We start from the raw sequence: 12,029 nt of genomic DNA on the forward strand, positions 1-12,029 counted from the left end.
GCTAGGGGCTGTGTTCCTGGAGGGGGGTAGCTCAGGGTGCAGGTGGGGGGCAACTTGGGGCTGTATGCAGGCAGGGGTGTAGTTCAGGGTGCAGGTAGGGGATAGCTATGGACTGTGTGCAGAGAGCGCGTAGCTCCAGATGCAGGGAGGGGTATAGCTCTGGGTGCAGTGAGGGGGTAGCTAGGGAATGTTTGCTGGGAGGGTGTAGCTCAGGGTGCAGACAGGGGGTACGTAGGGGCCAAGAGGGGTGTAGCTCAGGGTGCAGGCAGGGGTTGTGACCAAGGAGGTGCTGTTGCTTCAGAGCCAGCCATATGCTCAGTCCCTAGTTGGCAAAGTGGGGGCAGCTCTGCGGGTCAGTGGCTGGGGTGAGGGGCGTGCGCTGGCCACCCACTTCCGCAATGGGTGGGGGGAAGGGAACACCCCAACATCAGCCCCCACCCCGTTCTACACAGCATATCAGCAGGCGAGGAGCAATGCCAGTGGTGGCCCCATGATGGGGGGCAGGGGCAGCATGGCTGCAAACAACAGCGGAGCAGGGCAGCAGGGGGTGGGCGGGAGGAAAGGCAGCATCTTCCCTTCCGCTGCACATTTCCCTCAAATCTGGTACAAAACTGGGGGGTGGGAGGCCTCCCCTAAATGGGTAACAATATTTTGCTGCTGTACGAAATGGCAAAGCAGCTGGGAGCTCCATTGTTTCTCCCTCTCCAGGGCAGCACCCCATGTGGATGCCTCAGTTAAACGCTCACTGGCACATTTATTCAGGTTTCTAAGCCTGGGTCTTTGGGATTTGTGCTGCCATTCTGGCTCCTGCAGAGGAGCCTGCTGGACAGGACACGGTCTGGATGCTCAGGCATAAGAGAAGGGACCTCGCGATGGGGAGGCAAGGGGAGCAGAGGAAGGGTCGACATGCCATGGAACACTGCTGTGGGCGTTGCACACTGTGCAGCCAAGCTGGGACGGAACCCAGCTCCTCGGACAATCCCACCAACCAAATGGCTTTGTCAAAGGACCAAGGGAAGGGAAAAGATTTATCCAAGGGAGCTCCCTGAAACAGATAAATATGTATGTTGCCTGGTCTAGGACATCCCGGGGTGGATTTAACATATGGCAGGGACCATTTATTTTATTTATATTTCATTAAAATAAAAGAGGGAAGGGATATTTGTGGGAAAGACATACCAAAACAGCCCCCGTGTGCCAAACAAAACGCTCACAGGCCTGTTTGCAATGCACCACAGCAACTAGCTACTTTTATTAAAGAGAGAAGAACAAGCTCTTAGGGGTGACACAAGGGCTCCCTTGTGGATTTTTTCCAGCTTGCGAGATTCTTTGCAGCCCAGATGAAAAGCATCCAAGGATTTTAGAAGCAAGGCGCCGCCTGCCAGATTCTCAGCGATCCTGCATTGACAATTTCTGCTGCCATCGCTCACTCTCTCTATTGCAAAAAGGGAAGAAACTCTCACATTCTATGTTTATAACCATTAAAACAAGGACAATATAACATTCCATTTCAAATGCAAGGTAGAGCAGGAATTTCCCCATCATTGAATAGTGTGTGTATATGAAACACCAACAGACCTTGGTCACTGTCTGGCGGGATTGAATCTGGGGTCTCTGGAGCTTTGTGCATGAGCCTCTTACCACATGAGCTAAAAGTTAACTGGCCATTAGCTAAGGATGCGGAGCAGACTCAATCTATCTATTATATCTAAACGTGTACTGGCTGTCCACCTGGCTTCTGAAGTAAATATGCCGGACTTCTGAACATGGATCTCCCCTCCCTTTGCCCCAACTCTCCAGTAAAGGAGGCAGATTCTCATTTTCTTACAAAAGTCCTTCCTATTAACAGTCTACACAGTTAAAGTGATAACCACAAAAAATTAAGGGTGATTTAATACCACTGGGTGATTTAAATAAGAACCCCGGCAAATTAAATATAAAAACTCCTGGAAATATGATGTACAATATCATAGAAGTGTTGAAATTTGAAATTCCATTGAGGGAATTAATAAAAATTGTGAATTTTAAAAATATTGATGATCTCTATGATAGATAAAAAAATAAAACCAAAAACATGTAAGATGTAGAACAATGTGACTCATGTCCATGTTCAGTTTTCCTCTCAAACATACTATTGTCCATACCTAAAAACTAAAAGCATAAATATTTAATTAGAGGATAAATAAGTTATTCTTAAAGAATGCATGGACTATTCTGTCTGCCAGCTCATGTAAGCCTGAAGCCTGACCCTGTTCGCATGGCAGTTCCCTACCTGATGATGATCTCTGTAGGTGCTCAGTGAAGTAGCCAGGTGAGTAGCAGGGCAGGTGCTACCATGGAGCTCCTATCTTCACATCTCCTACCCCAAACGGCCTCTCTGGTACTTTATGCACACTTCAGACAGCACTGGGTTGATGGGAGCATTCTCCCATTGACACACCTCCGGGGGAGGGGCCGTGCCTACACACATGGGAGAACCCCTCCCCTCGCTGCAGGTAACGTCTCCACTGCAGCGCTTTGGCTCAGCTGCAGCGGTGTTGCTGGGTCACTGTAGCAGTTTAGATGTAGAGAACAAGCCCACGCCGCCTGGGAAAGCCTCTCACCCCTCCCCACTTCCTCTCTGAGTCCTGTCCCTGCTGCGACACTAATGTGAGCATGCTGGGCACCTTGTACAGGTTATGGGGAGATCCAGCAGGTAACAAGAAGAACACTAATAGAATTGGCTACAGAGAAGCAATGAGACCAAGTTAACTTAACTGCAGGAAACATGATGTTTAAACCAGTAAAAAGAAATTCGGAGCAACGCGAGCACTGAAGTCACCAAGGTTTGTAATTGCTCTAGAATTCTAAAAGGAGAAATGCAAAGGCTCCAAGTATGTGCTGAGCTACCTTAAAGACTGAACGTAGCATCAGTCCTTAAAGTGCACTAGTGCTTATTGAATTGTATTGCAGAGTGAGCGCATCTGATAATATACGTGCGTGACCCACTGGTCAGTGTGTGTTACAGATTCCCCTAGGTGGAGGCTGTGAGTCTGTTACAGGCTCCATCTAGAGACTGGCTCTTTTGTTCAAGCTGAAGATACTTGCGCATTTAGCTCCGGAGGTCTCTGGTTCAAACCACAGAGTCCTGGTCCCAGATGGCATAGCTGCCTTCACACATGTGCTCAAAATCGCCTCTGTCCCACAAAAACACACAGGGGCAACATTCTCCTCAGCAAGGCTCCTCATGTTTGCAGCATCTGGATCCAGACGTTTTTTAATACAGCTCCAAGACTGCTGCATAGCACCTGGTTATCTGAAATCCTCACATGTTCATCACTGTGTTCATTTCCAGTTTTTCACACTGTGTCATTCTGGAGGGACTCTGCAGGGAGGTCCATGCCACAAATTGAGTTTAATTGTTCTTCCATTTTTGACTGGAATGATTTGAAAAATACCTTTTCTTCTATGGGAAAATCAGGGTTGTATCTATACTGTGTGGGTGCAGCTTACCTTCTCAGCATCAGACTTGGCCAGTGCCTCCGTTTCTCCTGTTGGGTCAGTAGTTTAGCCCCCATGATGAACCAAAACCTCCCCCATCTGGGGCAAAATAACATTAAAAAGAAAAACACAAAAAGTCTCTGGGCTAGAGATGCTTCCTCAGGGACTGAGTGACCATTTCCTCCCCTCAACTGCTTTCATGTAGGGCTCCCAAATTCTCCTCTGTTCAGCTCTTCTCTGAGCTCCTCTCAGTTTGCTTTTGCAGGCTTCTTTTTAAGTCATTTATTTTTGTCAAATCACCCTCCCTGCTCTCTTTCTTGCCAGAGACTCACAACAGGTCCTACCAACTCTAGTCAATCTGAGGACAGCAGGCCTTTCAAATGCAGAAATGATATCCAGAAAGGAGACCTTTCCAGAAAAGGATGAGTGTGTGAGAAAAAGGGGTTATAATGGAATCAGATTGGCAGCTGTCATTATGGTGAGCGCTCCCAAGAAAATTCCATGCTTGAATGTGTCCTTGGGTAGTTATTGAAACTAGGATCTTTCTGTCAGTGACTGGAAGAGTGACATAACATTTCTGAACGGCTTAAAAGTATAAGAGTCAATCTGAAGCCGTGTTGCTAGTTATTCTAATTTTTCTGTGACAGATTTGATCATTTTACACTGGGATATGACCCCCCCCCCCCCCCCGAAACATAGCTCCACACTTGTACACGTTTCTTTTTGGTAAATTAAGTGCTAATGTTGTAAAGAGCAGCCATTTTGATCTCATAGGTGGTGCACAATGATACAAAGGAGACACAGCCCCCGCACTCAGTGGTGAAGCAGTTTTAGAACCGGTTGTGAACCCGCTTCCCTGCAGGGGGCGCTGAGGCTTTGATGGGCTCCAGCCGCCGGGGGCGCTGCACTGCGGGAGCCACGTGGGCTGCCGCCTGGCCCTGAGCACAAGCCCTGGTGCTGCTGCTGCTCCCCCGACCCCTGGCCCTGGGGCTCCCGCTGCTGCCTGGTGCGTCCCCGGCTGCTCTGCTGGGCCCGGGCTGCTCCGAGCCACTTTCCCCGCGAGCACCCACCATCCTGCCCACAGCCAGCCCCTGCCTGCTGCCACCCCCTGCCTCCAGCCAGCCCCTGCCCTGCCCACACCAGCCCCTGTCTCCAGCCACCGCCGCACCTCCTCCCTGCAGCCAGCCCCTGCCTCCAGCCACTCCCTGCCCTGCCCGCAGCCAGTCCTGCACCCCCTGCCGTGCCCGCAGCCAGGCCCTGCCACACCTCCTGCCTGCAGCCAGCCCCTGTCTCCGGCCACCCCCTGCCCTGCCTCCAGCCACCCCCGCACCCCCTGCCTGCAGCCAGCCCCTGCCTCTAGCCACCCCCGCACCCCCTGCCCTGCCTCCAGCCACCCCCGCACCCTGCCTGCAGCCAGCCCCTGCCTCCAGCCACCCCCGCACCCCCTGCCCGCAGCCAGCCCCTGCTTCCAGCCACCCCTGCACCCCCTGTCCTCCCTCCAGCCACCCCCGCACTCCCTGCCTGCAGCTAGCCCCTGCCTCCGGCCACCCCCTGCCCTGCCTCCAGCCACCCCCGCAGCCCCTGCCTGCAGCCAGCCCCTGCCGCACCCCCTGCCCTGCCTCCAGCCAGCCCCTGCTGCACCCCCTGCCCTGCCCGCAGCCAGCCCATGTTTCCAGCCAACCCCGCACCCTCCTGTCTCCAGGCAGCTCCACACCCCCTGCCCTCAGCCAGCCCTGCACCCCCTGCCTCCAGTTAGCCCTTCCCCACGCCCCTCTCTGCGTCCACTGGTGCCCTGCAGTTCCCAGGGCAGTAACCCTGCACACCTGCTTCAATGAGGGGGGCAGGGAGCAGCTGGGACCCACACATGTGCACATCCTAGGGTGACCAGACAGCAAGTGTGAAAAATCAGGATAGGGGGTGGGGAGTAATAGGAGCCTATATAAGAAAAAGACCCCAAAATCGGGACTGTCCCTATAAAATCGGGACATCTGGTCACCCTAGCACACCCCCAGGGAGTGGCGGGGACCCACACATGTGAAACGGAGCTCATTTCTAGTTCTGGCCCGTCTTTTTAAAAAAGAACTTTAGGCAGGGTTAACACACATCCATATTTTCCCGGACAGGTCAGACTTTTTGGTTCTTAAATCGCTGTCCAGGAAAATTTAAAAATTCCTCCTGGGAAAATACGGATGTATGGTAACCCTGTTGGTACAACAAATACATACTGGGGCACATCCCTTAAATCAGAACTTTTTATAGGGAACTGGTTGTTAAGATTTTGGCAGCTCATCACTGCCTGTACTCTCTCCTGGGAAATTTACTTTAGTCCTTCCCCGTTGTTTTCCAAATTCTTAAATGAAACACCAGTATAGACGTACGCCACAGACTGGCCACAGACCCTGTCTGTGATGCCATGTTGGCAAGCCAAAGGAGCTTCAAAATGGGTTGGGGAGAGAAACTGCAATACAGGAGCAATACCTGGCTCACAGAATTGCCCCTATTCTGCCCTCCTTGCAAGCACTATCCTGGGGAGGTGCTGGGTGTTACTGGGTCTCACAGGGGCAAGCTCTGTAGCACTGAGCACGATGGAGACTCTGGGCTGCTCTGGGTTGTGGACAGAACATAGGCAGCCTGAGTAAAGCAGCTATAAGATTCCTCTAACTCTAACATTTAAACCTCAGATAGTCCAGTATCCGGACAGCACAAAAGATTTCTTTGTCCCATGTCCCAGGGTTGTGCCGTGTGCTCTGAGCCTGCAAGGTCATTAAACAGCAGCTATAGAAAGGAGAGACACAGATATTCTGTTTACACAGTAATGTCTCCCTTGTGGCATCCTGAACTTACCCATCTCCTTCTACAGCATGTCTGCCCAGAACCGCAGCTTCCAAACCAACTGTACTTGGTGTAACATGTATAGGTGCAGAAGCCCCCAGCACGTACACAAGCAAAGGGGTTTTTGATAAACGTGAATCCTGCATAGAGAAAAAGAGTCTTGATTTTCATGCACACATAAGTGTAAACAGGAGCTGTGACTGCAGCATGACGGGTGTTTCCCATTAGCTGAATTTCCAGTTCACTGAGACAAGGCCATGTCAGCCCAGAGATCTTCCTGTGCCCCCTTGCACTCGATCTTTGATAAGATATAAATGTCTGTAGTTCTCTGCCCGTTCAAAGGCTGCCGCTAAGAATTGAGCAGAGTGAATTAATTCAGCAGATCTCCTGGCCTTCTGGCTGCAGGCTTTAGAACTGTAGCACAGAGCATGGGAGTCCTTCACAGCCCCACAGCTGTACAGGATGGAAAGCGGGTAGCTGTCTGCATCACCAACTTCTAATAGTGGGGCAGTGGTTTTGCTGCAATGGTTTGGACTCTTTCTGATTCCAAACACTGATGTACTAGGCAGTATCTGAATACTGATTGGCTGAGCAGGGTTGAACTGGCTCAGGACTGGGCTGGGTCGCTGAAACTTTTAGAAAGAGAAGAGTTTAAACCAGTCCCTTGCAGTCTGAATGCCTGATTGTCTGTGAGACTCGGCACAGACATTCTTGTGAAGATTCAACACTTGGGAATACTTACTCAATGACCAATTGCAAAATTAGACATTCTAAACAGGCTGGTCCTTATGAGAATGTGGTCCATATGTCTTTTAGAATATTAATATTAGACTATTTTAAACTAGATTTTAGCTGTGCTTTCCTTAAGTATCCACTGTGACATTCCCCAGGGTACAATCTGGACCACTGAGCAGCCGTATTCCCTCAGTTCTCCAACCTGTGGGCCGTATTCCCTCAGGGCCTCCTACACTGTTCTGCTATGACAGCAACCACTTCTGGTCCTGCTCATGCACATCCCCTAGCATGTAAAGTCACTCCCAGCTGAATTATAGGAAAATTTCCAGTAAGACCTGTTAGGATATAGATATTCAGGCCTGTTTGTAAAGGCCTGTACTCTAAGAATTTAGGTTTATTCTTATCACTTGGCTAGTTCTAGAGGTATAAAAGAAAGAATCAAAATCACAGTCTGCCGGTGTATGGGCCTTCTCTTACTGTGACAGTCTGAGGCCCTGTTCTTAGGCTAAGGCCTTTGGCTAAGCAGCAGAGGCAGCCGTAAGCTGGGAAGCGACCGGTCACATCCTCCCATTCCAAACTAGTCACATTGAAAGAAGGTGCTATTGGGCTGTTAGGAATACAATCCTGTCCTGATAATGCCTATCGCCTCCAGAGAAAGGGAAGTGCCTAGAAAATGTAAAAGGAAACTTAGTTTGATAGCATCCTGTCTGGCAAGAACTCACTTATCAATAGCTGGGATGTGAAATCCTCACTTCTGTATTCGCAAAAAGAAAAGGAGTACTTGTGGCACCTTAGAGACTAACCAATTTATTTGAGCATAAGCTTTCGTGAGCTACAGCTCACGTCATCGGATGCATACTGTGGAAAGTGTAGAAGATCTTTTTATATACACACAAAGCATGAAAAAATACCTCCTCCCACCCCACTCTCCTGCTGCTAATAGCTTATCTAAAGTGATCACTCTCCTTACAATGTGTATGATAATCAAGTTGGGCCATTTCCAGCACAGATCCAGGTTTTCTCACCCCCCCACACACAAACCCACTCTCCTGCTGGTAATAGCTTATCTAAAGTGATCACTCTCCTTACAATGTGTATGATAATCAAGGTGGGCCATTTCCAGCACAAATCCAGGGTTTAACAAGAACGTCTGAGGGGGGAGGGTAGGAAAAAACAAGGGGAAATAGGTTACCTTGCATAATGACTTAGCCACTCCCAGTCTCTATTCAAGCCTAAGTTAATAGTATCCAATTTGCAAATGAATTCCAATTCAGCAGTTCCTCGCTGGAGTCTGGATTTGAAGTTTTTTTGTTGTAATATCACAATTTTCATGTCTGTAATCGCGTGACCAGAGAGATTGAAGTGTTCTCCGACTGGTTTATGAATGTTATAATTCTTGACATCTGATTTGTGTCCATTTATTCACTTCATCCGATGAAGTGAGCTGTAGCTCACGAAAGCTCATGCTCAAATAAATTGGTTAGTCTCTAAGGTGCCACAAGTACTCCTTTTCTTATTGTTTCTTACTCTGAAACACTTCTGTATTGTTTTGTCATTATAGTTCCCACTTTGCTATAGTTTGTCTGTATAATCTCTGTCTGGTTCTGTGATTGTTACTGTCTGTTGTATAATTAATTTTGCTGGGTGTAAACTAATTAAGGTGGTGGGATATAATTGGTTACATAATCATGTTACAATATGCTAGGATTGGTTAGTTAAATTTCAGGAAAATGATTGGTTAAGGTATAGCTAAGCAGAACTCAAGTTTTACTATATAGTCTGTAGTCAATCAGGAAGTGAGGGAGAGGGTGGGTGTGTGGATGGGGGAGATGGGAACAGGGAATGGGGGTTAGGAAATTGGAATCATGTTTTGCTAAAGGGGGAAATGGGAACAGGGAATGCGGGTAAGGAAATTGGAATCATGTTTGGCTAAGGGCAGGAATGGGAACAGGGACACAGGTGTAAGGCTCTGTGGTGTCAGAGCTGGGAAGGGGGATACTAAGGAAGGAAACTGGAATCATGCTTGCTGGAAGTTCATCCCAGTAAACATCGAATTGTTTGCACCTTTGGACTTTGGGTATTGTTGCTCTCTGTTCATGCGAGAAGGACCAGGGAAGTAAGTGGGTGAAGGAATAAGCCCCCTAAAAAGACCCTCCTGAATTATCGTGCAGAGCGACACCAGCAAACTCCCAGTCCCAGCCTCGTCCCCCAGAAATGTGCATCTCGTTCTGTTCAGTACCATCCTGGACAACACAAGCTCCTAGAAAGTCTGTCATTTCATCAAAGGAAAAGGATATGCACAGAGCCTGTTATCTCAAGTGAAGGTTGCCAAACACTTCAATCCAAACACTCCCCTGGACCAAAGGGAATTTTCATTGGGTTAGGCCAGAGGACGAGGACACAAGCTGAAAATGTCCAGTCTTTTTAATCTCTCCTCATATGGAAGCTGTTTCATACCCCGGATCATTTTAGTTGCCATTCTCTGTAACTTTTCCAATAAGAATATATCTTTTTTGAGATGGGGTGATCAGATCTGCACACAGTATTTAAGATCGGGGAGTACCATTGATTTATAAAGAGGCATCATGATATTTTCTGTCCTATTATCTACCCCTTTCCTAATGTTTCCCAGCATTCTGTTAGTTTTTTCTGTTTGTGCCATTGTGCATTGAGCAGATGTTTTCAGGGAACTCTCCACAATGACTCCAAGATCTCTTTTTTGAGTGGTGACAGCTAATTTAGAACCCATCTTTTTATATGTATAGTTGGGATTATGTTTTCCAAAGTGCATTACTTTGCATTTATCAACATTGAATTTCATCTGCCATTTTGTTGCCCAGTCACCCTGTTTTTTGAGATTTCTTTGTAACTCTTCGCACTCTGCTTTGGACTTCACTATCTTTGAGTAATTTTGTATCATCTACAAATTATCTCCATCACTTTTCCCCCTTTTTTCTGATCACTTATGAATATTTTGAACAGTACTGGTCCCAGTACAGACCCCTAGGGGACACCACTATTTACCTCTCTCCATTCTGAAAACTGACCATTTATTCATACTCTTTGTTTCCTGTCTTTTAGCCAGTTACTGATCCATGAGAGGACATTCCCTCTTATGCCATGAATGCTTATTTTGCTTCAGAGCCTTGTCAAAGTCTTTCTGAAAGTCTAATTGCACTATATCCACTGGATCACCCTTATCTACATGTTTGTTGACCCCCCCGTCAAAGAATTCTTCTAGATTGGTGAGGCATGATTTCCCTGTGCAAAAACCATGTTGACTCTTCCCCAGCTCATCGTGTTCATCTATGTGTCCGATAATTGTGTTCTTAACTATAGTTTCAACCAGTTTGCCTGGAACTGAAGTAAGTTTGGGATCAAGTCTGAAGGGACCATTGTGATCATCTAGTCTGAAGGTACTTCCCCAAAATATTGCTTAGAGGGTATCTTCTAGGAAAAAAGCCCCCCAATGTTTCTTGATTGAAAAAGTATCAGGGATGGAGAATACATTGGTAAATTGTTCCAATGGTTAATTACTTTCACTGTTAACAATTTACATCTCGTTTCTAGACTGAATTTGTTTAGCTTCAGCTTCCAATCACTGGATCACAAAATACCTTTAGTTACTTGATTGAAGAGCCCATTATTAAATATTTTTCATCATACACATACTTATAAATTGTGATCAAGTCACCCCTTAACCTTCTCTTTATTAAGATAAAGAGATTGAATTTTCTGAGCCTATCACTACAAGGCATGTTTTCTAATCCTTTAATCATTCCTGTGGCTTTTCTCTGAACTCTCTCCAACTGATCAACATTCTTCCTGAAGTGTGGACATCAGAACTGGATACAGTTTTCAAGATTTGGTCACATCTGGAGGTGCAAATACATAGGTAAAATAACCTCTCTACTCCTACTCAAGATTTCCCTCTTTCTGCATACGAGTTATGTATTAATCCTTTTAGCAATTTTAAGTTGATTAATCATCCACAACCCCCAACACATTTTTCAGAGTCATTGCTTCCCAGGATGGAGTCCCTCATCCTATAACTGTGGTCATCCTTCTTTGTTCCTAGATCCATAAATTTAGATTTAGCTGTATGATTGTTAACTTGTTCCCAGCTTACCAAGTGATCCAAATCCCTCTGTATGAGTGACCTGTCCTTTAATTCTTCTCAACTACTAACTTTATAAGTGGTTTTTTATGGGTTTTTTTTTCAGGTCCTTTATAAAAAGATTGACTCGTGTGGGGGCAAGAACCAATCCCTGTAGGATTCCACTAGGTAGAATGTTGGTGATAGTATTACAGGTCATAGTTCAGCCAAATCTGATTGGATCTTAATAGGAACATTAAAGGCACCTTTCTCACCCCAGGACTATTCTCCTGTTAAATGTCAAGTATCTACTGAAAATCATACAACTGGAAAAATTACAATAAAAATGTTTAGAAATCTTAGTACAGACTCACAAATGTCCTTCTATATTCTCCCTTCATTTCATTAAGATCTTACCTGGAGTGCTTTGCAGCACCAGGAAAAAGACAGCAAAGAGCAGGTAGACAATCTTCATGGCTAAAGTTTGCCTGGGAACTCAACGTTGCTGGAGAGAAAAGACTGCAAAATAGACAGGAGATGGAGAGTCTCTATTTATGGGCTACCAGGGATTGTGAAATGCTGATCTGTTGAAATCTTTTTTGAAGCATGTCACATTTACTAAGTTTGTGCTGCAATCTGTTTATAATTATCATCATAATTATAATTTGTACAGCATCATAAACATTCCCGGAGAATTTCAGGGAAACATAGTAGCCAAGTTCCTGCCTTGAGGAAATTACAATATGAATATTTACAACTAGCAAACCTCTACTGCCTGATTGATAGCCTCTGAAAAATGGAAAGCCTCCCATTAAATTGAAATGAGGGTCCTTTTGCAGAGGACAATTTCAGAATACAGCTGTACCTTGGAAGCATTGGCAGTGGG

At 46.7% G+C, this 12,029-nt stretch overlaps 1 long non-coding RNA gene across 1 annotated transcript; it reads right to left on the reverse strand.

Annotated features, from left to right (window-relative positions):
• Positions 1-1,221: 1,221 nt before the first annotated feature.
• On the reverse strand, positions 1,222-11,689 carry LOC311517319. The gene is made up of 3 exons (XR_014710660.1): positions 11,561-11,689; positions 6,325-6,452; positions 1,222-1,435 (listed from the first exon to the last, which is right to left on the reverse strand). It is a non-coding gene; the product is annotated as an uncharacterized lncRNA (long non-coding RNA).
• Between the last annotated feature and the right edge of the window lie 340 nt (positions 11,690-12,029).

This window comes from Lepidochelys olivacea, assembly GCF_965140295.1.
Source record: "Lepidochelys olivacea isolate rLepOli2 genome assembly, chromosome: 3".
Taxonomy (NCBI): domain Eukaryota; kingdom Metazoa; phylum Chordata; order Testudines; family Cheloniidae; genus Lepidochelys; species Lepidochelys olivacea.